At 40.5% G+C, this 2,432-nt stretch overlaps 1 non-coding gene across 1 annotated transcript; it reads left to right on the top strand.

The window, feature by feature from the left end:
* Nucleotides 1-1,875: 1,875 nt before the first annotated feature.
* Nucleotides 1,876-1,982, top strand: LOC131229954 (small nucleolar RNA R71). The gene has a single exon (XR_009163687.1). It is a non-coding gene; the product is annotated as a small nucleolar RNA R71 (small nucleolar RNA).
* Nucleotides 1,983-2,432: the final 450 nt, after the last annotated feature.

Here is a 2,432-nt window from a genome sequence, read left to right as displayed (position 1 = left end):
GACATAAATCATTCCTGACATTGAAAGCCTTGAAAACCATAACGTAAACATTTATAGTTCGCACCTTCCGTCGGAATCCTCGTTTCGAACATAGTTCCAATCCTACGTTCCTGAATACAAAACAATGAGTACCTAAATCATGCAATAAGTTAGCTATTTTGTCAATTACTCTATTTGGATTTCTAAATCAAGATTAGGGTTAGGATTTCTTACCCAAATTGTAGTTGAAACGATTCGCATAGCGATGGTGGGGAGGTGAATCAGCACGTGGAGTAGTGGGAGTGAATCCCGGCAACGGTCTCCCGAACTCTCTCTCTTCTCCTCACTCTTTTCTCTTATTTTCTCTCCTCTCTCCTAGGGTTAGATAAATTCGTATGGAATGGGAATGGGGTGGTTTAAGGGCATTATATAGGCCTAGAACTGATGTCAATGGCCCCATGGCTATGGTATACTTAGGTTATAGCCAAAAGGTGTCTGTTTCGAGTAGATGAGACACATTTGAAGGTCCATTACCTATCTATGTCATAGAGTAAGTTCCCTGACAATGGATCTAGGCCAGGATACGATTTCAGCGTGTTTGGATAGGCTGATCAACCGCGACGGACATGTATCAGATCAACAGTCGTTGTCACTCGATCAGGGCCACAAGTATACCGATATGTGCAGGGAAATTTTCCTGATCCTTGGGTGAAGTTCAGTCAGAAACTGACGATCTAAAATCTTTAATTTCATCCGCAAGCCAATGGGCCAATTTACTTAAGTTCTGGTTTATTTTCTCAAGATATTCGCGTTTCTCACACACTTTGCTCAGGACTCAAGTTGTGCATTTCTAGATACTATCTGGGCTCAATTCCCACGATGGTTGTCAAGCCCAATAAGATGGTCATAACCTTACAGTTTTGCGGTGATCAGACTTTCGACGTGTGGTCCAGGTTTGATACGGAGTTTCAATGTGCTCCCGAGAGCAACCGACTTTTGGGATTTCTCCTAGATTTTTAAGTAGTGTTGAGTCAGTGATTTTGATGGGTTTAGGTTTTACCATTTGTATAGATAGTGATTCAAGCTAATCCACCAATTAATTCAGTTTAGTACTTAATTACTTTTTGTCTAATTTCTATAGAATACGGTCCTTAGGGATTTCTGCTTGAGGTGGTACTCGGGCCTTTGTCAGATTTTTCTGAGATGTTACACTCCCCTTATTCCCAATCGTATTCCTTGTGTCAAGCCCTTGTATGGCTTTTGTAAGGTCTTAAAAGGCTTGTAGCATCCCCTGATTGAAAAGCTCTTGCTTTTGAAGATGTTTTATAATCGGATCCTCTTGAGGTTTCTCTTGATTTGGAATTTGGTTTAAGAAACCTTGAGGGGTAGCAATTTGTCCATTCCTCCAACTGAAGTTTGGATGATTTCTCCAACCAGGATTGTATGTATTGAAGGTAGGTCCATTGAAAGGTCTTTGGTAATTGTTCACGGCATTGGATTACTCATTCAACACCTCTTAAAAGGTAGGTATCGTTGGACAATTTTCAGTTGTGTGAACGTTGCAAGCACAAATACCGTAAACATTTTCCTTAACCTTATCCTACTTTAATTCCATGGCCTCAAGTTTTCTGGTGAGATTAAGCACTTTAGTATTAATATCACCGTCCTCTTTCAGGAGATACATTCCACCCCTCTTTGGATTAAGTCAGCCTAGACATGGTGCTTGATTTTGGAGATATTTCCCATGATTCTGTGTTTTCAGCAAGCTTATCAAAATAGTTTCACACATCATCGACACTTTTATTCATAAATTCTCCATTACACATTGTCTTGACTAATTGGCGCATGGGAGATGTCAGTCCATCATAGAAAAAGTTCGTGATGCACCACGTTTCAAAACCATGTTGTGGGCATGAACTGACAAGATCCTTAAACCGCTCCCAACATTGGAAGAATGTTTCATCTTCCTTTTGGGTGAAGTTCATGATCAACTTTCTAAGGGTGTTCGTCTTATGGTATGGGAAAATTTTCTTTATGAACTCCCTTGTCATGTCATTCCATCTACCAATAGATCGAGGACGTAGTGAATGCAACCACGTTTTAGCTTTCTCTTTCAAAGAAAAAGTAAAGAGTTTCAGCCTGACCGTGTCATCGGACACGTTAGGAAAATATAGAGTGGCTATGATTTCATCAAACTCTTTCAAGTATAGATATGGATTTTCAGATTCAAGCCCATGGAATTTTGGAAGGAGTTGGATTACCTCTGGCTTGATATCCATATGTCCTGTATTTTCTAAAAAAACCATGCATGAGGGCGTGCTCACCCCCGCCGGTTGTAAATAATCTCGTAAAGTACGAGGCGGGGGTGCTTGATGCACCTCATTCTCATCCTGGACTTCATCAGCCCTAGGTTAAAGTTGTTGATTTACCAGTTGATTTGCAGTCATCACTTC

This window comes from Magnolia sinica, chromosome 16, assembly GCF_029962835.1.
Source record: "Magnolia sinica isolate HGM2019 chromosome 16, MsV1, whole genome shotgun sequence".
Classification (NCBI taxonomy): Eukaryota; Viridiplantae; Streptophyta; class Magnoliopsida; order Magnoliales; family Magnoliaceae; genus Magnolia; species Magnolia sinica.
This window is presented reverse-complemented; position numbering and strand designations above follow the sequence as displayed.